The sequence below is a fragment of the Stenella coeruleoalba genome (genome assembly GCF_951394435.1).
Source record: "Stenella coeruleoalba genome assembly, chromosome: 6".
Classification (NCBI taxonomy): Eukaryota; Metazoa; Chordata; class Mammalia; order Artiodactyla; family Delphinidae; genus Stenella; species Stenella coeruleoalba.
The window spans coordinates 18,978,057-19,002,659 of NC_137151.1; the positions used below are offsets into that span (position 1 = coordinate 18,978,057).

The 24,603-nt window shown below is 41.8% G+C and overlaps 1 long non-coding RNA gene across 1 annotated transcript in view; it reads left to right on the forward strand.

The window, feature by feature from the left end:
* The first annotated feature begins 681 nt into the window (after positions 1-681).
* The window catches only part of LOC307188042, a 29,564-nt gene continuing 5,642 nt past the window's right edge, over positions 682-24,603 (forward strand). Inside the window, exons 1-2 of the long non-coding RNA XR_013828793.1 lie at positions 682-954; positions 2,105-2,199. This is a non-coding gene — a long non-coding RNA (uncharacterized lncRNA). The remainder of the gene's footprint in view (positions 955-2,104; positions 2,200-24,603) is intronic.

The window sequence follows — 24,603 nt, forward strand, 5'->3', positions numbered from 1 at the left end:
ATACATACATACACTAATATATATATATATTATATATACAAAGTAACTTTCTCTACCTTATTTCTAACTACAAGAAAAGAGTGTGGCATGTGATCCACAAAACCAGTATAGAGACTGTACTTATCTGGAAAAGAAATGATAAAATGATGGTTTCAACACAGGCATATGCATTTTTGAGTGTTTTATTTGTATCAAACTGGATAAAAATGTGTGTATTTCTCAGACAGAAAAGACATGTCGACGTAGAACTGAACCTTTCAACTATTCATGGGTACACAAGTACACTGGGGAGATTTTAAAAGTGCAGATTCTGATTCAGTAGTTCTGGGGGGCTTGAATTCCATTTTTTTAACAACCTCATTTTTTTTTGTTGTTGTTTTTTTGTTTTTGTTTTTTTGACAAGCTCATTTTTAACTAGTGATGCCACAGTCTATGATTCATTAACCACAGTTGGGAATAGCAGAGACAAAATAAGGACAGGTAAAAATTCATAGTTAACTTTGAACTTAAAGTGTTTTATGGATTTTACACGTTCCATAGAATAGTAAGCACAGCAGCAACAATCGTTTGTGAATATTTTCTATAGACCGTTCATCTTTTACCGTCTTTGTGTAGGATTCCAGGAAAAAGGCCTGGGCTGCGGTCATAGTGGGTGGGGCTCCCAGGCCGGACCGCCCCTCCAGGACCCCCGACGGGGCCCTGCGCACCTGGCGGCTCCCTCCCCCGGCGCCCCCCTCCCTCCCGGAAGGCCTCGGGGCAGAGCGGTCCCACCCACTAAGCCCAGAACGGAGCCCGCGTTTCCGCAGAGCTGGGACTCCCGCAGCTCGGGGTTTCTTCCCTCCGCCGTTACGGAAGTGCCCCGGATCCCGAGGAGAGGGCGGCCTCACTGAGGCTGCCGGCTCTGGAGGGGCCCCGGCGGCCGAAGCCGCGACAGTCGTGCGGACGGCGGGCCGGGTAAGTGGGCGCCGACGCTCCGCCTGGTCCGGTGCCCGGGCGGCAGCGCAAGACCAGCTTCTGAGGGGCAGGGGTTCGCTGCCACCCGCCGCAGCTGTGCAGAAAGAGCGGCCCCCAGCGCCTGGTCCCGGGGAACTGCGGTCCCTCCTCTCCCCCCTGCCCTTGGCCTGGCTCGCGGGGCCTGGGGGGCGTGGGGAGCGGGTGGGCCAGAGCGTCCTGAGGGGAAACGGGGCAAGGGAGGAACAGGGTCCGGCTGCAGCGTCAGCGCCCCTCCTCCCGACTGCGGGGAAAGCGGCTGAAAACTCCTCCCGAGGCTCGCAGGCCCCTTATTCAGCCGAGTCCCTCTGCGCTCCTTCCTCCCTGAGCTAAAGTACCGGGGGGAGGGGACAGGGCAGGCGACTGGCGCAGGTGATGGGGAACATTAAAAGGTGATTGTTAACTAAGGAAAACCAGCTCTCCCAAAGTGAGGAATGTAGCGCTTTTCTTTGTATACGAAGATGCTAGAGTTTGGGCTCACTGAAATCCGTCCTTTCATATGCACCTCAGCTCTCTGGGGCCTGCATTCTGTATTTGCATATCCTGAATTCCTCAGGGCCCGCGGCTCACACTGGAGGGCTGCAAGTGCTGAAGACTGTGACATCCTTTGTTTACTGAGCTGTCAAGAAATATTCCATTTCTCACAGGCTTGAGGGGCACAGAGTGAAAAGAGTAGGAGAATCTCACTCGGCATGTAATTTAGCATATATATATATATATAATATTTATATTTAACTGTGCTAATAGAGGCGCTCAAGTCCAATCAACTTGTACTACTGCCCCCTATGTATTCATTTCATCAATATCATGATAAATGCCTATAAAACTGACTTAATCCATTTAAACAGGATAATAATTTTTAAAGGAAACATAATAGAAATATAACAACAAAACGCTTACCACTAAAGGCTGTGTGCGGAACAACCTGAATAAATGTTCCGTTTTTAAAATATTGAAAGATGTATTCAGTACAAATATCAACAAAAATGAAAAATAGTAAGGGCAGCGGAATGCTGAAATGTTCTCTTTATCATTAAAGTGGCAGAAAATCATGTATTAGTAGGCACTGGGGGCAGAGGATGCCTGATATTATATCTTTTTCATATTTGTGCAGTTGTTTCAACAAGTAACGTAAAGACAAAATGGAAAAACGAGGTTTGTGCCTGAGATCATGTTGATGCGAAACCAGGGATGGCCACCTTGTGCCAGGTGAGTTAAGTTTACCTGGCAGGTAGATCGCAGAGCTCCTGAGAAGCAAGGGTTGGAATTTTTCTGCTGGGTGCCCCTTAGGTTCTGGGACTTGATTGATTGTGAGTCATGTTGGGGGAAAGACCTGATCGCAGGAAATGGGTGGAAATAGAGTGATTTGGGGAGCAGCTAACGACATTCATCACAGCTAACGGCCTGAATGAATTTTAAAGAAACAGGAAAACAGATGCTTCTTACGGAATCAGAGAATGTGAGGGCTGAACAATCCCACAAAATGAGAAACACCCGTCCCATTTTCCAGATGAGAAAACAGAGACCCAGCAAGGTGATATCCCTCACCCAAGTTGCACCCGTCTCTCCTCCCCACTACATGCTTCATGAAAGCTGGACTCTTCCTATCTTGATCACTGCTGAACCCCAAAAAGGACCAGGCATCTAGCAGCTGCTCCAAAAATTTTGGTTGACTGTAGGAACAATGCTAGTTCTTTCTTTCTCACTCTTATTCAGGATTATGCCAAGAAATCACCAGGTTGCAATGTAATTCGATAAATGTAAATATTGAGTTTTGTTGTGATGAGGGCTTAGGCTTTGAAGGTAACAGACTTGTTTCAGATCCTGGTTCTGCCACTCAATAGCTGTTTGGCTTTGGGAAAATTACTAAACCTCTCTGAGCTTATTTCCTCCTTTGTAAAAGTGGGGATAAAACTATCTGAGCCAGCAGAGCACCTGCCTCAGGGATGTGCACTAAGTTTTGGTCTTTCTCACTCTCCCACTCCTCCTCTCTGTTCTTCGCAGAGAACATGTACAGAAGGATATAGTACTTTTTTAAAAAATTAATTTATTTTTGGCTGCGTTTGTCTTCGTTGCTGCGCGTGGGCTTTCTCTAGTTGCAGCGAGCGGGGGCTACTCTTTGTTGCGGTGCGCGCGCGGGCTTCTCATTGCGGTGGCTTCTCCTGCTGTGCTTGTTGTGGAGCACAGGCTCTAGGTGCTCGGGCTTCAGTAGTTGTGGCCTGCAGGCTCAGTAGTTGTGGCGCATGGGCTTAGCTGATCCGTGGCATATGGGATCTTCCCTGACCAGGGCTCGAACCCATGTCCTCTGCATTGGCAGGCAGATTCTTAACCACTGCGCCACCAGGGATGTCCGATATAGTACTTTTTAAAAAGGCGTTTTAATTTATTTCAGAAAATATACATTTTTCTTGTAGAAAAGGTTATTCCACTATAGAAACATAAACACACAAAACCACTACAAATGCAGTATTCTATGGGTTAGATATTATCAGTCACATTTTTTAAGTAACTGGGCAAATGACAAAGCACTAGCAACTGGGGAGTAAGAAGACTCAAATCTGGGGTGCCCCCCACCCCAATTTCAAGAGCAGGATGTGTTTTTCAAATCCATGTTTCATATGGTCTTTGTTTCTCATCCATCCTCTGTGTCTGCCTTTCTCAAGAAGGCTCAGATCCTCCGCTTTCACACCCTCTCAGCTGGCTGTGCCCCAGCTCCCGCCCTGGAACCTCTGCATGCCTGGGTGTGCCTGCTCTCCCTGTGCCTCACCAGCTTCGCTAGGGAGCTGCTGTATCGTGCACTGCTAGCTGTACCCCAGAGTGCCTAGACCCTTCTGGCACATGAGGTACATCCTCATCACCATGTGTGCACGCCCATCCCCTTACCTTATATCCTGCCTCTAAGCCAGGCTTGGGGGTGACTACAGTGTGTATTCAGCTATGTTAGGTGCTGGGATCAAAGTGAAGTTCCCAACTTTTGAAGTTGCAGGCTTGAGGGGCACACAGTGATTTAAAGTCGGGTCACCTGACTTAAAGGGGGGCTGATTGATTTAAAGCCAGGACAGCTGACTTAAAGCCTGCGTCCCTCAGCTGCAGGACGAGACCAACTTTGGGGGTGCACGGGTTCGCTCCAAGCCAGCACTGCTGTTCAGGAAGAGCTTCCAGTAGCGCCTTAGTGCAGGGGGACTTGGTGAGTTGTCTTGCCGCTGCCCTCAGAGGGGGGCCGCCTGCTCTTCTGGAGGAGAATCAGGGAGGGGGAAGTGCAGAGTCCCGGCTGGAGTTGCGGCACCCCTTGTCTGATGGCAGGCAAGGAGGGGCGGGGCTGTGTGGTGTCCTGGGGCTGGACTCACCAGGTCGACTCAGCCTCTCAGCCTCCTAACCTCCCCACACACACCCCAGAAGAGTTTCCAATAATATGTAATCGCGCCTTAGGTTCTCGGTCTTCAAACTCATACCCAGGCTCCCAGGTCCCTTGATTCATGCAATTCCTCTGTGCTCTTTCTTCTATTAGATACAGTCCCAGAGGGAGGGGCTGGGGGATGGGACTGGAGGGACCCCGGCAGCACTGGCCTCAGCTGATTAAAGTGATCCGGGGCCTGTGCTCTCACATATGTCCGAGGACCCTTAAGGCGGAATCGAGGGGGCCAGTTAGAGGCAGTCCTTGCTGCCTCAAGTGAGTATGGATCACCGTCTGGTAGGGAGCACGCTGACCCCTGGGAAGTACTGTTAGGAGGATGTGTTCCACCCTCAGCTTCAAGGACGTGGTTGGGCTTCAGGGCTCCAGTACCCCTCCAGGCCTCCAGGTCCGACTGCTCCCCAGCGGCCTTGCAGACCTGCCTTCCTGTCCCAGAACTTGCCAGGCTCCAGGAAGAATGCAGACTGCAGAGATGGTGCCTGAGGGCTCCCGCTTAAGAAGTGCTGTCCCTGGGGACCCAACAGTGGAGGGAGGAAGGGTGAAGGGAGTAGGGGGGTAGAGTAGGGAGGGGTGGCTGCCCTGGGAGTTGTTGAGAGAGAAATATCGCCCCCCACACCCCCTGCCCCCTGCAACTGACCCATTGCTGCCATAGGATCTCAGGGCCTTTTAGTCAGAGATGCCTCTGCTTCTTTACTCCTGTGTTCACAACTATGCAAAACCAACTCTTCATCCTCTTGCTGCCTTGCCAGGACTTTTAAAGCACTGTTCTTTTGAAGCACTCGTTCCCTAAACCGCAGTTTGGAGCTGCCCAAGCTATTTAAAAGTGTTCTCCTTAAACTGAGACTAAATCCTACTCTTTTGGAGAAACAACCTTCACTTCAGAGGAGATAGTCTTTTCTGCCCATTCCTTCCTTCTACTGCCCTCTTAAGCCCTGTGCACAAAGAGCTTGGTGATTTATTTTTTGCTTCATGTCAAAAAAATAAATAAAACTTCTCCATGTACCTCAAAAAGCTTTCCTTGAACATAGGTGTTTCAAAACCATGACAGTGTTTTGCAGTTAGTATACACTGGGTAGACTGCCTAGCAATCCCTCCAAGAGCCAGAGGTGAGCGACACCTTTACTTATTTGATTGGATGCCCTTCAGATTTAGGAAGGTCGCATTCTTATGCCCCAGCAGATAAGACAGAGCCCTGGATGGCTGTGGCTGTGATTAGATAACTTCTGATGATTTTATTTCCCTTACTGAGCTGCTGCTTCTAGGTTAAATTCATTTTATTATCTGTCTATTTTTAAAGAAAGAGTGAAAACGTCACTCTAATAAGTCAGGGGTCTGAGCTCAGGGTTGGTCAAAGGTACTCACAGGGAGGAAGGTGGATAAAAATAGATGGGTAAAATAGGAGGGTTGGCAAGTACAGCCAGGACACCTGTGTTCATCGTGCATACTAATAAAGGCCAGGATCTCCTCATTTATCTCTGGTGGGAAGTTCTGATAGTTTCACAGGATCAAACTCAAATCATATTCAAACTAGGAGATATCCCCTGAGCATAAAAGGAAGTATCCACCCCTCACAGGAGTCGCTGCTGAGGAGTAAAGACGCAGACGTAGAGACTGGACTTGAGGACACTGGGAGGGGGAAGGGTAAGCTGGGGCGAAGTGAGAGAGTGGCATGGACATATATACACTACCAAATGTAAAATCGATAGCCAGTGGGAAGCAGCTGCATATAGCACAGGGAGATCAGCTCGGTGCTTTGTGAGCACCTAGAGGGGTGGGAGGGAGACACAAGAGGGAGGAGATATGGGGACATATGTATACGAATAGCTGATTCACTTTGTTATACAGCAGAAGCTAACACAACATGGTAAAGCAATTATACTCCAATAAAGATGTTAACAACAACAACGAAAAAAACTAGGTCAACCGTGCCAACGGAGACATTGTATGTGTTTACAGTTCAAGAAACCCAGAAGACAATCCTTTACTCTGTATGCAATGAATCGTCCATTCGAAAAGAAAAAAACTTTCTAAAATGTTGTTTTTCCATTTATTGTACAGAACATCATTTTTATACCTCTCCATTTCTTACTATTCAAAGCCAAGTCACGTGAGTTACAGGGAAGCAGCTGATTGATTTAAAGTTGGGTCATGTGATTTAAAAACCAGTGGCAGGGCTTCCCTGGTGGCGCAGTGGTTGAGAGTCCGCCTGCCGATGCAGGGGACACAGGTTCATGCCCCGGTCCGGGAAGATCCCACATGCTGCGGAGCGGCTGGGCCTGTGAGCCATGGCCGCTGAGCCTGTGTGTCCGGAGCCTGTGCTCTAAAATGGGAGAGGCCACAACAGTGAGAGGCCCGCCTACCGCAAAAAAAAACAAAAACAAAAAACAGTGGCAGCTGATTGATTTAAATCCAGTCATATGCCATGAGGAGGGGGTGCTAAAAACTGCTTTTTCATCTCTGGCTCAGAATATCATATTTACCTTGGTTTTTCTTATGATTTAGAAAACTTGAGCTGTCTCCCCTTGGAATCATCAGGACAAAAATACAGCATTTCTGGTTCATTCTTGAAAACAGCTTCTCACGGTTAAGGTGTATTGACTAAAAGATCTTCCTTCAAGAGATTCCAAACCTCTGTAGGACACTTCATTGTAATTGGAGAAAAAAGAAGAATGAAATCAGGCCAGCAGCTGCAGAGGGCAAGGCAGCCCCCAGGACTAGGGAAGGAGGAGGAGGAAGGGCTGAGAGTTGCCATTAGAGCAGACAGCCTCCAGAGGGCGCTGAAGCCCCGGCAGAGCCCACCTGCCACTCCCACTTTGGCACTCCAGGATCACAGTTGGGTTTGGAGATGGGGTTGTTGTAACCCCAAGGAGGTGAGCAGAGAGGAGGAGTTGATTACCGGTCTCCTCTGACTCTCTGGGCCAAATGGCCTGGCTTCACAGGGGGGACAGAGTTTTGCTTTCAGCAACTGATGGGGCACTTCCAGGCTGGTGGGGTTGCCCAGTGGCCCGACAGACTGACAGGCTGACTGCGGTGTGACCGCCCGTTGTTCCTCCAGAATCTGTACATCAGGAGGTGCATGGCTGCGGGAGCCCATTCACCGCCCCCCCCCAAGGGGGATGGCACCTTCCCTGGCTGTACCCTGTGATCACCAGGTACTTGAAATGAATGCAAGTTTTTTGACTTCAAGGAAAAGCTCACATAACCCCTTCTGCCTCATAATGTGTGGGATTTACTATAATGGAAGGACATTATAAAGAACAGGTAGAAAACTCATCTGTTGGTCTCCATGTAGGAGTTTATTTTGCATGAATCCCTCCTACATGAGTAGATAGCAGAGGTTTATTTTTGTTCCCGTGTGTGTAGTTGTGGCAGAGGATGTAGGTATGGTGATTTGAAGCCCTGAAAGAAATAGTCTCAGAACTCTCAAGACTTCTCTTGATTGGAACCGAAAAGACCTGGAAAAGGAGGAAAAGAAAAGGAAGGGGGAGAAAGAATGACTGTTTCTCAGTAAATTCACCTTCTTGGTTGATTGTTCTCTCTTCTCATTTCTTTTAACTTCTATGTATGTCTAATGGAATAATGTAGAAAGGCTGATTTTTATGCTGTAAAAGATTTTACATCGCAAAGAGACTAGAAGTGGCTAACAGAACTTATTCAACGTTGACAGAACTTATTCAAATCAATTTTAGATAGAGTCTTTGGTATTAAATTTCTACACTAAAATTGGTTAATCCAAGTTTTCTCTCTTTTTGAGTGAATATTTTTAACATATTTTTGTAGATAATAATTTACCCTAGATATACAAAATTGTGAGAATGAGTAACATTTATTACCACTTAAATGATTTCTTTTAAATGAATAGATTGTACACTTTAAGTGCCAATGTTATTTCTTACATGTTGTTTTTTATTTTCTTGATTTCCAAAACTTGTGTTTATTTAATTGATTTCTATCTAATAATCTCCTCTTTATTGTTTCTTACTTTATATTTTATTGATCTATACTTAATTTACATTATTATATCAGTTTCAGAGGTACAACATAGTGATTCATAAATGTTTAGGTTGTTCTCCATTTATACTTATTATAAAAGAGTGGCTCTATTCCCCATGCTATACAGTACGTCAATGTAGATTATTGGTTTTATACATAGTGGATTCTTCCTCAGAATCTCCTACCACTATTTTGCTCCTCCACCCTGTCTCTCCCTGCTGGTAACCACTAATCTGTTCTTTAATCTGTGAGTCTGTTTTGTTGTTGTTGTTGTTGTATTCAGTTGTTTAGATGTCACGTGTAAATGATATCATACCAGGCTTATTTTCTCTGTGACTTACTTTACTAAGCATGATACCCTCCAAGTCCATCCATGTTCTTGCAAATGGCAAAATTTCATTTTTTGTTGAAGTCATCATAATAAAACTTCTTTTATCCAGTAACATATTGACGAACATTTAGTTTCATTCTATATCTTGGCTATGGCAAATAACACTGTTATGAACATTGGTGTGCAGTTATTTCTTTTGAAATAGTGTTTTTGTTTTCTTCTGATACACCCGAGAGTGAAATTGCTGGATATTACGGTAGTTCTGTTTTTAGTTTTTTGTGGAACCTCCATTCTGCTTTCCACAGTAGCTGCACTAATTCACATTCACATCAAGAGTGTACAAGAGTTTCCCTTTCTCCACATCCTCACTAACCTTTGTTATTTGTGACCTTTTTGATGACAGCCATTCTGACAAGAGTGAGGTAATATATCTCACAGTTCTGATTTGCATTTTACTGTCAATTAGGTATGTTCAGCATCTTTGTGAGTTCTGGCTGCCTATCTGTATTTTTTCCTTGGGAAACATCTATTTAGGTCTTCTCACTTTTTTAAAAAAGATTTTGGGTGTTTATTTGATACTGAGTTGTATGTGCTGTTTCTATATTTTAGATATTAACCCTTGATTGGTCCTCTTTTTGTGTTAACTTCTTATCATGTGCAAATACTTTTGCTCTTTCAGCACGTTATCTTTTCATATTGTCTTTGGTTTCCTTTGCTGTGCAAAATCTTTTAAGTTTAGTGAAGTCCCATTTGTTTATTTTTGGCTTTGTTTCATTTGCCTTAATAGACTGAACCTAAAACTGTTGCTATCATGTATGTTAAAGAATGTTCTGTATTTTCCTCTAGGGGTTTTATGGTTTCTGTCTTACATTTAGGTCTTTATTCACTTTTGAGTTTATTTTATATATGGTGTGCTAAAATATTGTAATTTTATTCTTTTCCATGTAGCTGACCCATTTTCCCAGTACCACTTATTGAAGAGACAGTTTTTTCTCCATATTGCCTGCTTTGTCATAAATCAATTAAATATAAGTGTGTGGGTTTGTTTCTGAGATCTCTATTCTATTCCAGTGATCTTTATGTCTATTTTTGCTCCAGTACTATTCCCTTTGATTACTGTAGCTTTGTAGCATAGTCTGAAGTCAAGGTGCGTGACGCCTCCAGCTCTGTTCTTTCTCAAGATTGTTTTGGCTATTTAGGGTCTTTGTGCTTCTATACAAATTTTAAAATTACTTTTTCAAGTTCTGTGAAAATGCTTTGGTATTCTGATAGGGACTGCATTAAATCTGTAGATTGTCTTTGGTAGTATGGTTATTTTAACAGTATTAACTCTTCCAGTCCATGCACCTGCTATATTTTCCCATCTTTTTCTGTTGCCTTCAATTTCTTTCACCAATGGCTGATAGATTTCTGAGTACATGTCTTTTACCTGCTTAGGTGTGTTTGTTCCTAGGTATCTTATTCTTTTTGGTGTAATTGCATATGGTATTGTTTTCTTAATTTTTCTTTCTGACAGCTTTGAGTTTTGGTTTTTCTTCTTCTTCTAATTCCTTCAGGTGTAATGTTAGGTTGTTTAGTTGATATTTTTCTTGTTTCCTAAGAATAAGCTTGTATCACTATAACTTCCCCCTGTGAACTGCACTGGCTGTGTCCTATAGGTTTTGGATCATTGTGTGTTCATTTTTATTTCTCTCTGGGTATTTTTAGAATCCCTAATTAATTTCTTCAGTGTTCCTTTTTTCCCCTTTTATTCCCTTCATCTGTGATGTGAGGACTATCTTTAATATTATGTTTGGATTTCTTTCAGATTGTGTGTGTGTGTGTGTGTGTGTGTGAGATTATTTTAAGTTGCTGAGCTCTTAATTTCAAATGGACATTAACAACCCTGCATTTTTACTCTCCTCCCCCACAGTTGCTGAATTTGACCTTGTATTTTACATCCACTTGTTTTGTGTGTCCCTTAATTTCTTATTATGAATATAGGTTATTTTATTAATGTTTTCTTTCATCCTTCCCATTAGCTGTGTACACGGTTGATTTACTACCTTTATTGAATATTTGCCTTAACCAATGAGGTTTTTCCTTTAGTAAGTTTCCTTTCGTAATGATTATGATTCAGTCGAGGCCTTTTCTTTTTCACTGAGAATAGCCCCTTTAAGATTTCTCATAAAGCTGGTTTGGCAATGCTGAACTCTTAGTTTTGCTTTAGAAACTTTAGATCTCTCCATCAAATCTGAAGGAGAGCCTTTCTGGGTAGAGTATTTTTGGTTATACGATTTTCCCTTTCATGACTTTAAATATACCATGCCACTCCCTTCTGGCATGCAGAGGTATCCTGAGAAGTCAGCTGATAACTTTATGCAAGTTCCCATGTTTGTAACTTGTTGCTTTTCCTTTGCTCCTTTTAATATTGTCTTTTTATCTTTATTTCTTTGCCATTTTAATTACAGTGAGTCTTGGTGTGGTCCTCTTTGGGTTGATCCTGTTTTGGCCTTACTGTGTTTACTGGACATGGCTGTCTGTTTTCTTTCCCAGGTTATGGAAGTTTTCAGCTCTTATGTCTTCAGGTATGTTCTACACTGCTTTCTCTTTCCTTTTTCCTTCTGGGACCAGTATAATGCAAATGTTAGTACACTTGATGTTGTTCACAGGTCTGTTGAACTTTCCTCGTTTCATTTTATTCTATAGTTTTACCGTTCATCTTCAGTGATTGCCTGTACTCTGTCCTTCAGTTTTCTGATCCATTCCTCTGTATCATTGAGTCTACAGTAGTTTCCTTTTAGTGTAATTTTCATTTCATTTATTGTATTCCTCATCTCTGTTTGGTTGTTCTTAGGAGTCTAACTCTTTTAAAAAATTCTCATTTCTTGCTCTGGTCGTCCATTCTTCTCCTGAGTTCTTTGATCATCCTTATAGTCATTCCCTTGAACTCTTTGTTGAGGAGATTGGCTATCTCCACTTCACTTAGATCTTCTTCTGAGTTCTTATCTCGTTCTTTCCTTTGGATCGTGTTTCTGTGTCACCTCATTTTTCTTAAATTGCTGGTTTTATTGCGATGTATGTAGTAGGCTCGTTACATTTCCTGACCTTGGAGAAGTGGCCTTTGTAGGAGAGGTCCTATGTGTCCCAGCAGCCCACTGTCCCCTGGTCACTAGAACTATATGTTCTAGGTGTACCCCCTATGTGGGCTGCTTGGGCTCTTCTGTTGTGGTGGGCTGACTACTGTGGGTGGTCTGGTAGGCCTGGCTGCCCACAGACTGCTGGTTTTCCAGGCTCTGCCGTGTATGGAGGCTGTCTGTGCTGCTTGCTGGGACTAAATCATAAGGCAGCTGGCTGCACAACTCTGGGGGACACCAAATCTAGTGCTGGATCACTTATGGGTAGAATTGCAGTCCAAGTGATATCAGGGCCAGTGCCCAGTCGCTGGTCCTGGGGCTATGCTGGCTACTGGGAGGAAGACACAGGTCCTGAGCTCTGGCTGCAGGGCCCAGGAGTCGCAGAGTTGGTGTTGGATCACTGTCCCTGACACAGCTATCTGCAGGGTCTGGGGTATCCCTAATCTTGTGTTGGCATTCTGATGGGCAGGGTCAGGACCCAGCTGAGTCCATGGCTGCTTCTGGCCTGCAGGTGAGTGTTCTGGTCACACACCCTGCTGGACGGTGGTATTCCTGGAGCTGGTGTGTGCCTGTTGGTGTATGAGGCTGATCCCACTGCTAGAGCAGGTTTGCTGTTGGGTAGGTCCAAGCTCCATCCAGTCCCTGTGCAGTAATCACCTGCTGACAGGTGAGGCTGATTCCAAGGCCAGAGCAGGCTCACTTGTCGGAGTGGCCAGGGATTCTGAGGCTGGTGCCTGCCCACTGGTGGGTGGAGTTGGGATCCAGGGTCTCTGTGTGAGGGGTCCGGGGGCTCTTGGATTTAGTGCCTGTGCACTGACATGTGGAGGCTGGTCCTGGGGCTTCTGGTGGCTGGGCCACGTCCAGGGGCAGCTGTGTGTTGAGAGGGTCTGAAGGCACCTGTTGGCTGGTGGGTGTGGCTGTGCCCCTGCTCAGTTAGCTGCTTGGACTGAAGCCCCCTGGTGCTTGTGTCTGTAGTCTGGTGGAAATTGGTGGGGCTCGGTCCTGAGGCTGATAAGCTAGAGGGAGGATTCTGAAATTATGTTTGCTGGTACCTGTGGCCACGAGGTAGAAGGAGCTCCCCCAAATGGCTGCTGCCAGTGTCTGTGTCCCTGAGGCTGTGCTGTAGTTGCCTCTTGCCTCTCTGGGAGATTCTCCAAGATCAGGAGGTAGGTGTGACCCAGGATCCTTTCAAATTCCTGCTTGTGTTCTGATTCTCGGATCATGTGGGATTTTGTGAGCATCTATTTAGAGTGGAATCTCTATTTCCCGCAACCCTCTGGCTCTCTGGAAAATAAGCACTACTGGTCTTCAGAGCCCAACTTTCTAGGGACTGTTCTTCCCAGCACAGGATCCCTGGGCTTGGGAGCCTGATGTTCTGTTCATACCCCTTGCTACCCGGCAGCACCTCAGAAATTGTAATTATTCTCCCATTTGTGGGCCACGCACGTGGTGGTATGGGTCTTGAGTATATTGAGACTTTTCGCCTTCCTTCCTGTCTTGTCGTGGTACCTTCCTTATGTCTTTAGCTGTAAAACATCTTTTATGGTAGGTCCCGGCCTTTTTCATCAATTGCTGTTCTGTAAATATTTGTGACTCTGGTGTGCCCATGAGAGGCGTCAAGCTCTGGGTCTCTGAATGCTACCATCTAGGACCATCTCTCCACTTCATTCTTAAATCATATTATTTAACTCTTCTTAGTATCTTATTTGATTTGTGGCAGTTTGAAATTTATTTCACTCATGTTCACTTCGCCTGTTTTAAAAACTTAAATGTTTCATTCATTCATTTTGAAATGGAGATAGTGACCTGTGAATTTGCATACCTCAAAAATCAAGGAAAGGACAAAAGCCTTTTCTACCTATGTTCCCCTCAAACTCTGCTCCCCACCCCAGCCTGGGGATTAACCTCTTGCACCCACGCTCACCTTCTGTTTTGGGACCGTTAACCATCATTCCATCTGTATGTGTGTTGACAAGGTGAGCTACAGTCTTTCCAGTTTTTGTTTTATGGTTTTTTGTTTATGGAACAGTCCTACTATGAATATACATTTACTGGTCTGCTGAAGTTCATATATAAACCTGTCAAGCACATTACCAGAATTGGAATTGCTTGTATATACACTTTGATAAATTTTAGAGACAATGGTAGAACAGAAGTAAATTGTATTTCACATCCCACCATATTCTCACACCATGAAAACCCTTCCCTTTTTAATATATTTGTGTGTAGTTTATCTTTATGCCCATACTGTATTTCCCAGAGATGGGTAAGTGTTATGTTTCTTGCTAAAAATTTACTGTATCGTTCACTCAGGTTTTTAGTGGTTTTAGCATGATCAGATTTCCCTTAACTCGCAAATACAAGATCTTCTTTCACACTGTCTTTTACTCCCTACTTGTTTATATTGCCCTACTAATTCTCAGTCCTGGTTTTTCTTTATGTTCTTCATCAACCTGGATATGTTATACTATTTCCTCCCTTATTCAAGATCAATAGAATAGAATAGAGCACCCACAAATAAACCCTGATATATGGCCAAATGATTTTTGACAAGTTGCCAAGACTTTTCAAAGTAGGAAGGATAGTATATTCAACAAATGGTGCTGAGACGTCTCGTTGTCAACATGCAAAAGAAGGAAGATGGACCCTTACCTAACATCAGAGGCAAAAATTAATGAAAATGTATTAAGAAACTAAATATATGGCCTAATAAAATAAAAAGTCTTTGAAGAAGACACACGACCAGAGCTTCATGACATTGGAGTTGGCAGTGTTTCCTCAATATGAAACGAAGGAATAACAAAGGCACAGCTAACAAAAAAATAAACAATTTTCAGTACATAATTTTTTAAAAAACATGTGTTTCAAAGAAATGGAAACAGAGTAAAATGGCAACCCACAAGATGGGAGAAAATATTTGAAAGCCATCTATCTGACAAGAGATTTCTATTCAGCATATACAGAGAACTCCTACAACTCAACAAAAGCAAACACCCTGATTCAAAAATCGATAAAAGACTTGAATAGATGGTTCTTCAAAAATATGTACAAATGACTAAGCACTTGAATAGATGCTCCGTATCACTAAATGCATGTTTATATATTTGTGTGCATGCATACACACACAAGCACACACACACATACACAAGCAGAAAACAAGTATTGGTGAGGATGTGAGGGAGTTGGAAGCATTGTGCTATGTCAGTGGGAATGTAGAATGATACAGCTGCTTTGCAAAAGAGTATGGCAATGTTTCAGATATTGACAAATAGAATTACTACATGATCCAGGAATTTTACTATGAGGTATACCCAAAGGAATTGAAATCAGGGTCTTAAAGAAGTATTTGTACTCCAGTGTTTAGAGCAGTAATAATCACAGTAGCTAAAATATGAAAGGAACCTAAGTGATCATCCACTAGTTCCTGGATAAGCGAAGTGTGGTATACCCATATAATACAATATTATTCAGTGTTACGAAGGAAAAGATCTAGGAATATGCTACAACATGGAGGGATCTTGAGGAAATTTAGCTACCAAAATGCCATTTTTGTGACGTTTAATGAGTCATAACAATAGAACTACTTATTTCAATTATATGGGGTACTTAGTATAGTCAAAACCATAGAAATTGGGAGGGTAATGATGCTTTTCAGGGGGTTATGGAACAAAAAGGAAAGTTATATTTAAAGGATATACAGTTACAGTTTTAAAACGTAGAAAAGAATTAGAAAGTAAATGGTGATATTGGTTGCCCAATAATACGAATGTATTTAATATCACTGAACGGTGTACTTTATAATAATTAACATGTTATATTTTATGTTATTTGATTTTACCGACATAAAAAATTGAGAAAGAATGTAATATCAGGAAGGGGAGTGGCCTGGGATACAGCAGAGAGTAGTCAGAAGGGTGAGACACTGGATATTTTGAAGAAGAGGTGAGAGTGTTCATTGGCCAGAAGAGACTTTATAAAAAAATTAAAAATTACTCTGAGGGTGTATTAAATAGATATCTATGGGTGTACTCCTATCTCCCGTGAGTTATCTTAAAGAGTCTTTAATAAAGTCCAAAAGGTTTGCTGAGGCTTTTTTAAAACCTAGATTCCGTATGAGATAATTAGGGGCTGGTACTTAAGTCTATGTCTAGGTTGAGATTTTGGAGGGAAGATGAACCTGAGAACAGTGGAGGTCCAGAGAGTGTAAGTATGTGGAAATTAGAAAAAAAATAATACAGGGACTTAGGAAAACTTTGGACTCTGAAGGTCATGGATTACTGAGTCAGACCTGAGGTTTCTAAGGAGTTATATACACAGTTGCTCTTTGGATTACTTGTTGATAAAGATAAGTGGAAAAACTAGAGTCGTTTCCAAGTGTAGGTAAGATATATGAGAGGATGGAGGTGGACAGTAGGGAGACCTAGAGAAAAGTGGGAAGGTCATATTGGGCCACGATGGTGGTAATATCCCGCAGAACAGATGGTAGGGCAGACTATGGATTCATCTTTCTTATTTCGGCTCCCCACCTCATCCTTAATAATTCTTTGGGAATATTTCATTGCTCTGTGATGCAGGTACAGAATTCGAGTGAGGAGCCTACACCCTCAGTGTCCAGCTGTCTGAGTCCTCAGTGTGCTTCAAATGATGGAGAACTATTGCTTCTTTATGAGAAGAGTTAGTACCTCGTAGCTAAGCTTAAGCTGCAGCTTATGCAATATTGATTCCATTTTATATATACTGGTGTCATGGAGGTTCCTCCTCCTCTTTCCTTGACCATTATGAAATGAATCTATATTTCTCAATATTTGGGTATATCAGATAAATACATTAAGTAAAGGAATCTTATATATTGCTCCCTGCATAGTTTGCTCTTTCTTGTTTCTCTCTTACCTTTAGTAAATTAGCACAGGAGGAGACCTTGAAATGTTCTAATCAGGAGAGATTAGAACATCATATTTCTAGACAGGTTGGTTGGACAGAGCAGGGGTCCCAGTGAGAATCAAAGCTTCTGTTTCTACTTGGAAGTGTACCTGCATAGGGTAGATGGCTCCAGGAAACATCCTAGAATGTTCCAGTGTCCCTGCGGGAGATCATTAAGAGAGGCAGGATCTGGTACCAGATCAGTGTACTATGACATGTGTGTCAGTCATCTGATGTGAGATTCTCAGAACCAATCCCAGATGGTAGGGCTGCCTGAAGAGTGATGCAGAACCTGTGAAAGCCTTTGGTTGCATGTTAAAGATGAAGCTATGATTTCAGGGAGAATTTTCTTACCTGACTGAATGTCATCCTTCTGTGGGGTTGAGATTCTGTGCTTTTCCTCTCTTGATGACCACTGACTGAAAATCATTAGAGGATCATGTCTAGAAAGCATTCTTTATTTAATTTCTTAAAGAAGCAAACATAGAAAACTTTCAAATTGAGGATCAAGAGGAATGACATCAGTGAAAATGTCAGAGTAGGGAGCTCTGGCTTGTGTCCATACCCAGAAACACTGACATACGTCGTAAAACCTGTCAAAATGATCTTATCAACACATGTAAGTTTTCTTTTCTTTTTGTCATGTAGATTTATCTTCATTGAAACTTTACTTGCTGCAGGATGTGGAGAATAAACAGGGAAGTAGAAACTGTTTCCTGATGAGAGAATCACTAAGTCACATTAGCTGTTTTGAGCTAGGTCTTACTCACCATGACCGTAATTAAACAAACAAACAAACAAAACACTTTGTTTTTTTTGTAAGTCAGTTCCGACATTTCATAGTTAAAGACAAGGTAACAGATCCAGACTTAGATTTACCAGAATTGAGTATAATTTTGATTGTACCTGTGTTGAATATAAGAGCATGACCTGCTACAAAACTTCATTATACTTATTGCCACAGCTGACAAATTCCCTTTTTCCTCTCCTGATATGTTGCATGTAAGGAATGCATAGGTCACTAACCCCAGCTGGTCACAGGTAAACTCTGCCACATGGATTACTGCATGTTTTCCTGTTGAAAGACCCTACATTCTCGAGTATCATGCCTGCAGAGTATACGTGCTCTTCTGTTTTCTGGCTAAAGGTTTGATAATCACCTAATTTTATGAGAAATATACAAATTGTATTTGCGTATTCTTCAGGTTTTTATTTATCCATTCTCTTTCAAGTCCTAAGTGCAAATATTAAAGTGATTTCCAAGAGGGTGGTAAATAAGACAGCTACGTCTATGCTCCAAAGTTAGCAATAAAGCATAATACAATTGTAAGTGCACTAATGTGTGATTAATTTGTAGATACTTATGTAAATGTAATTTTAGTAATGCTTTGTGGAGAGCTTCAGAATGTAGGTGTTAGAAAAAAAAGAAGGAGTTCCTGAAACAATCAGGGAATTATAGAGAAGTCTTTGTGTCTATAATTATCTATCTGAAATAATGCATTTTCTCAGAAATAAACTAGGTATAAAATTGTAGGAAAAACTACATGAAATGAAACAACATGTGAGATGGCCATACAAGAAAAAGAATATTCTCAGAGAATAATGAACAGTGTGGAGTTCAGCAGAAGGGTAATACAGATTCAGAGAGTAAATCTTTGGAGAGCCTAATTATGAGTTCCTCATATTTCATCTTTGGAGAGACGGTAGTCATTTGAAATATGATGTTATATGGTGACATTAACATACTCAAATACTTTCGTTTAGAATGACCACTTAGAACCAGAATAAATGAAAGGGAACACAAAATTATGTTTTTGTTGATTTTTAAAGACCTCAGGTGAGTGTTGATAATTTAAAAATACATGATATCTTGAGTAAAGTTGCCTGGAATTTGAGATCTGTAAAAAAACATTTCTTTTCTGTAATGCTGGGATGCTAATTGGACATTTTTGCAAGAAAGAGATTTCAGGATGCAAATCTCACGTCTCTAAGGTGGGAAGTCAGTTCATGGCGGAACATTCTGTTAAACCTGTGTGAGCGGAGAAATATTTCTTTGGAAGGAAGAGGTCACGAATCCGTTTTTAATAAAGTTAGTGGTTTACAGTATACAGAATGAGCAAAATGACTACTTCTGAACTTTACGAAAAAAATAATATAGTTTTTCTGCATTTATATTATGAAGCTGATGTAAAATATCAAAAATGCTTTATTTTGAAAAACAATGTAATCGATTTGACATAATTTATATATTGAACCTGTGGTACACACACACAATAAAATTAATTTTAAACATATTTTGCATTTAAAAAATATTTTCAAGTGTAGTTGATTTACAATGTTGTGGGTTTTTTAAATACATGTTTATTGGAGTATAATTGCTTTATAACATTGTGTTAGTTTCTGCTTTAAAGCAAAGTGAATCAGCTCTATGTATACATATATTCCCCATATCCCCCACTGTTGAGCCTCCCTCCAGCTTCCCTATCCCACCCCTCTAGGGGGACACAAAGCACCGAGCTGATCTCCCCGTGCTATGCGGCAGCTTACCACTAGCTATTTTACGTTTGGCAGTGTATATATGTCAGTGCTACTCTCTCACTACGTCCCCGTCTCCCCTTGCCCCCCGTGTCCTTAAGTCCGTTCTCTACATCTGTGTCTTTATTCCTGCCCTGTCACTAGGTTCGTCAGTACCATTTTTCTAGATTCCATATATATGTGTTAGCATACAGTATTTGTTTTTCTCTTTCTGACTTACTTCACTCTGTATGACAGACTCTAGGTCCAACCACCTCATTACAAATAACTCAATTTTGTTCCTTTTTATGGCTGAGTAATACTCCATTGTATATATGTGCCACATCTTCTTTATATATTCATCTGTCGATGGACATTTAGGTTGCTTCTCTGTCCTGGCTATTGTAAATAGTGCTACAGTGAACATTGTGGTACATGTATCTTTTTGAATTATGGTTTTCTCAGGGTATATGCCCAGTAGTGCGATTGCTGTGTCATATGGTAGTTCTATTTGTAGATTTTAAGGAACCCCCATACTGTTCTCCATAGTGGTTGTGTCAGTTTACATTCCCTTCAACAGTGCAGGAGGGTTCCCTTTTCTCCACACCCCCTCCAGCATTTGTTAATTGTAGGTTTTTTTAATGATGGCCATTCTGATCTGTGTGAAGTGGTACCTCATTGTAATTTGGATTTGCATTTCTCTAATAATTAGTGATGATGAACATCTTTTCATGTGCCTATTGGCTAACTGTATGTCTTCTTTGGAGAAATGTTTATTTAGGTTTTCTACCCATTCTCCATTGAGTTATTTGTTATTTTGTTATTGAGTTGTATGAGCTGTTTGTATATTTTGGAAATTCAGCCCTTGTCAGTCTCATCATTTGCTAATATTTTCTCCCAGTCCATAGGTTGTATTTTCATTTTGATTATGGTTTCCTTTGCTGTGCAAATCTTATAAGTTTGATTGGCTCCTGTTTCTTTTTTGCTTTTACAGTAAGTCCCCTACATATGAACAAGTTCTGTTCCAAGAGCACATTTCTAAGTCCAATTTGTTTGTAAGTCCAACAAAGTTAGCCTAGGTACCCAACTTACACAGTCGGCTATATGTTACTGTACCGTAGTAGGTTCAGAATACTCTTCAAACAAACAATACATAAAAAACAAACACAAAAAGAAAGAAATCATTTTTAATCTTACAGTACAGTAGCTTGAAAAGTACAGTAATACAGTACAACAGCTGGGATACTCGGGCTGGCTCGAGGGAACAGGCGAGAAAAGTTGCTGATTGGAGGAGGGAGAGGACGTGGGAGATGGTAGAGGTGAAGGATTATCAGCAGTAGGAGACAGAGGGCAAGCTGCCATTTCACTCATGCCTGACGCTGATGGCACAGGTTCTGGTTCCTTGCTGGATTTAATTCTATCTACCCTCTTAAAAAAATGATCCATTGATGTCTGGGTCGTAGCTCTTTTTTTCTCATCATAGATGACAAGGTAGCACTGGATTTCATTCTGAATGGCTGCTGCAACTTTGGGTACAATTCTAGGTTCGGCTCCTTTACCTTAAAAACTAACAGTGCCTCCTCAAATAAAGAAAATCCCCTTGCCATTTTCTGTGTCGTGAATCTCTTCAGTTCTTCAGTTACTTCTTCTTCCTCCTGTCCCTCTTCATCCTTTCTCTGAGCCTCCAATTCCATCACGTCTTCATTAGTAAGCTCCTCATGTTGCACAGCAAGGAGTTCAATGAAATGGTCCTCTTGCAGATTTAACTCCAGCTTCTCGCTGAGGATCACTGTGTTGGGGAAGACCTCTTCGGACTTCTCATCTACCTTCTCAAATCCATAAAAATCATGAACAAACTGTGGGCAAGGTTCTTCCAAGCCCCATTCATGGTGACTGCCACACCCTCACACCAAGCAGTGTCAATGTTTTTTATGGCCTTGTAGATGTTATAGTTCTTCCAAAATTGTCCCTAGGTTGTTCCTGATTTGTCACTTACCTTTAGTGCCTGACAAAAAGTGTGACATAAATAATATTTCTTGAAAGTCGCTATAACTCCCTGGTCCATAGGTTGCACGAGCAACGTAGTATTCGGTGGCAGATGCACTACTTTGAAGTTGGGATGAAAGTCATCCTTGAATGGGGTGTGACCCAGAGCATTGTCGAGCAGCAAAAGAATGTTTTGATGGGACGTCCTTCTCCAAGCAGTATTTCTCTACCTCTGGGATAAAGTGGTGGAAAAACCAGTCCTGGGAAATGGCCTGTGTATTCCAGGCTTTGGGGTTACGCTTCCACACAACAGGAAGAGCGCCCTTGGCTATGTTTTTAAGGGTTCTTGGGTTCTCTGAATTATAAACTAAGAAAGGCTTCAGCTTCATATCATCAGAAGCATTGCCACCAAACAACAGTTAGCCTATCCTTTGCTGCTTTATAGCCCAGCATCAACTTTTCCTCCTTACTGATGTAACTTCGGTCCGGTATCCTCTTCCAGTACAGTTGTGTCTCATCGACATTAAAATCCTGCATTGGTAAATACACGCCACCATCAATAATTTCTCAAAGTGTTTCATGAAGTTCCCGGACAGCTACCCTATCTGCACTTGCTGCCTCTCCACTTACTTTTACATTGTGAAGGTTGGCTCTAGCCTTGAACCGATGAAATCAGCCATGGCTGGCATTAAAAGATGTGCCTTCTGATTCTTTGCCGTGTTTCTTCAAGTCTTCATGAAGGATTTTAGCTTTCTCTTGAATCAGCATTAAGCTGAGCAGGATGTTGATCCTACATCCATACACTGAGAAGTTTCTGCATCTCCATCACTTTTCCATGCTTCTTCAATATTTTGTCAACATCATCGGCACAGCAGACTTCACATGTTCCATGATCTTGTCCTTGTTCTTTAGAATCGTGCCAGTGGTCGAATGGTTCATGTTATAAGAATGAGCGATGTCTAACATCTTTTTGCCTCGCTCCACTCTCTCAATTATTTTCACTTTTGTTTCCATCATTATCGCTTGGCGCTTCTTAACAGTACCAGCTACATCACCACTGCTTTTACGCTTGCCTCCAGACATCTTGGGCTTGAAATAAAGGTACTGTACTACTGCACTCTATACAGTACTGTAAACTACACAAAAGCACAACCACTTATAGAGGATGCACACACATGACAATGTACGCCAGTCAGACACGTGAACTAACTTACATGATTGGACATGCGAATGGACGTTTGCCTCTTTGAACGTTTGCAACTTGAAGGTTCATATGTAGGTGACTTACTGTGTTTGTACTGCCCTAGGAGATCTACCTAGGAAAACTTTGGTATGATTTATGTCAGAGAATGTTTTGCTTATGTTCTCTTCTAGGAGTTTTAAGGTTTCCTATCTTATATTTAAGTATATAAGCCGTTTTGAGTTTATTGTTTTGTATGGTGTGAGGGTGTGTTCTGATTTCACTGATTTGCATACGGCTGTCCAACTTTTAAAACACCACTTGCTGAAGAGACTGTCTTTTCCCCATTGTATATTCTTGCCTCCTTTGTCGAACGGTAATCGACCATAGGTGTGTGGTTTTATTTCTGGGCTCTCTATTCTAGTCCATTGATCCATATATCTCCTTCTGTTCCAATACCTTACGGTTTTGCTTACTGTAACTTTGTAGTATTGTCTGAAATCAGGGAGGGTTATGCCTCCTGCTTTGTTCTTTTTCCTCAGGACTGTGTTGACAATTCTGGCTTTTCATGGTTCCATATACATTTTAGGATTATTTGTTCTAGTTCTGGGGAAAATGTCATGGGTAATTTGATAAGGATCACATTAAACCTGTAGATTGCCCTGGGTAGTATGGCCATTTTAACACTATTATATCTTACCATCCGAGAATGTGGGATGTCTTTCCATTTCTTTGAATCATCTTCAATTTCCTTTACTAATGTTTTGTAGTTCTCAGCATATAAGTCTTTCACCTCCTTGGTGAGGTTTACTCCTAAGTATTTTATTTTTTTGATGCCATTTTAAAAGAGATTGCTTGTTTACATTCGCTTCCTGATATTTCATTGTTAGCATAAAGAAATGCAACCAGGGACTTCCCTGGTGGCTCCATGGTTGAGAATCCGCCTGCCAATACGGGGGACATGGGTTCGAGCCCTGGTCCAGGAAGATTCCACATGCTGTGGAGCAACTAAACCTGTGCACCACAACTACTTAGCCTGCACTCTAGAGCCCGTGAGCCACAACTACTGAGCCCGTGTGTCACAACTACTGAAGCCCACCTGCCTAGAGCCTGTGCTCTGCAGCAAGAGAAGCCACTGCAATGAGAAGCCTGCGCACCACAAGGAAGAGTAACCCCCACTGGCCACAACTAGAGAAAGCCCGTGCACAGCAATGAAGACCCAATGCAGCCAAAATAAATTAAAAAAAAAAAAAAAGAAATGCAACCTATTTATGTGTGTTAATCTTGTATCCTGCTACTTTGCTGAATTTGTTTATCAGTTCTAGTTGTTTTTGTGTGGAATTCTTAGGGTTACCTTTATATGCATTATCATGTCATCTGCATGTAGTGTCAATTTTACCTCTTCCCTTTCAATTTGGTTAGAATTTATTTCTTTTTGTTGTCTGACTGTTGTGGCTAGGACTTCCAATGCTATGTTGAAGAGAAGAGGTGAGAGTGGGCATCCTGTCTCTTTCCAGATTTTAGCAGGATGGCTTTCAACTTATGAACATTGAGTATTATATTGGCTGTGGGTTTGTCATAAATAGCTTTTATTATATTGAGATATGTTTCCTCTATACCCCCTTTGGTAAGTGTTTTTATCATGAATGGCTGTTGAAGTTTTTCAAATGCTTTTCTCGGCATCTATTGAGATGATCATTTGTTTTTTGTTTTTCCTTTGTTGATGGGGTGTATCATGTTGATTGATTTGCATATGTTGAAACAACTTTGTGACTCTGGGGTGAATCAAATTTGCTCATGGTGTATGATCTTGTTATGTGTTGTCAGACTCAGTTTTCTAATATTCTGTTGAGAATTTTTGCATCTATATTTATCAAAGATATTGGCCTGTACTTTTCTTTTTTGGTAGTGTCTTTCTCTGTTTTTTTTTTAAGTCTTTATTGAATTTGTTACAATATTGCTTCTGTTTTATGTTTTGGATTCTTGTTTGTGAGGTATATAGGATCTTAGCTCCCCGACCAGGGATTGAACCCACACCCTCTGCACTGGAAGGTGAAATCTTAACTGCTGGACTGCCAGAAAAGTCCCCATCTTTTTTTGTTTGTTTGTTTGCTTGCTTTTTAATAAATTAATTAATTAATTTATTTTTGGCTGCATTGGG